The 1,135-nt window shown below is 44.1% G+C and overlaps 1 protein-coding gene across 1 annotated transcript in view; it reads left to right on the plus strand.

The window, feature by feature from the left end:
- The window catches only part of LDHD (lactate dehydrogenase D), a 17,641-nt gene that overhangs the window by 12,088 nt on the left and 4,418 nt on the right, over nt 1-1,135 (plus strand). The window lies entirely within an intron of this gene.

Raw genomic sequence — 1,135 nt, forward strand, 5'->3', positions numbered from 1 at the left:
TGAAAAAAAAAGCCAGGCCATTTCCAAAAAACAACCCCCCCCCCCCATAGTATCCCTTTAGGGGCTTATGACCCAGTAGGTGGAGCTCCACAATTTAATTAAGGGTCCTGACTCTGAACCCATTGGTTGCAAAAAGCCCCCTTTGTAGAATGAATCTTCCTGCCAAGGCTTAGCCATCTCATCTGTACAGGCTAAAAACTAATTGCCATTGGTCAAGCTGCTGTTGCATCAGAGAATGCTCACCAACATTCTAATTTCTGACGGGAAGAAGGAAGCAAAACAAGAGGTGGCTTGGGTGGAATAAGCATCAGAGGGGGAGGACTATGTGCAGGCAGGACTGTGTGCTCTGGGGGTGCTTCTGTAGTAGTACTCATACCAGTGTGGTGTAGTGGTTAACAGCGTTGGACTAGTGTCTGGGAGACCAGCGTTCGAATCCCCACTTGTGCCGTGGAAGCTCCCGGGGTGACCTTGGGCCTGTCACACACTCTCATCCTAATCTACCTCAAAAGGTTGTTGTGAGGATAAAATGGAGGAGAGGAGAACGATGGAAGCCACTTTGGGTCCCCTTAGTTCATTTGTAGAAATGAACAAATAAAATGTATGTTTGTGAGCACTGTGAGAGCAGAACCAGAAGAGACGCTGAGAGTTCTGTTTATGGTGGTATCTGCTGCCACCAGGAAATTTTATGCTTTTACTTTTGCTTACTGGTTTGGTAGACCGAGTTCAAGGCTCACGAGGAACTATGTGGTCCTGGGAAGTAGGTCATTCAGAGCTGGTATAAACTTTGATAAAAGAGGATTTATTGAAATAAATACTAAATAAGAGGGTGGTACAATGTAACTAGTAATGTGTAAATGATGAACAATTGCTTTGGTATCACACACAATCTTCTCCCTCACTGACAGGGATCTTTTCATGTAACTTTGTAACACTTGTTTATCTCAATGCCATATGTGTTCACTGTTTCTCTCCCATTTGTTATGACACTCAGACTTTCCTTTAACTGTTGGTCACTTAAACTTTACTGTTTCCTATACATTCAACTTTCAGCTTTCTCTCTCTGTCTCACTGAACAACCGCAGCTGTCAGCTTATAACTGCTTCAATATGCAGGCCTGCTCAAATCAGGGCAACAG

Source organism: Gekko japonicus, unplaced genomic scaffold, assembly GCF_001447785.1.
Source record: "Gekko japonicus isolate JY-2015 unplaced genomic scaffold, Gekko_japonicus_V1.1 scaffold227, whole genome shotgun sequence".
Lineage (NCBI taxonomy): Eukaryota > Metazoa > Chordata > Lepidosauria > Squamata > Gekkonidae > Gekko > Gekko japonicus.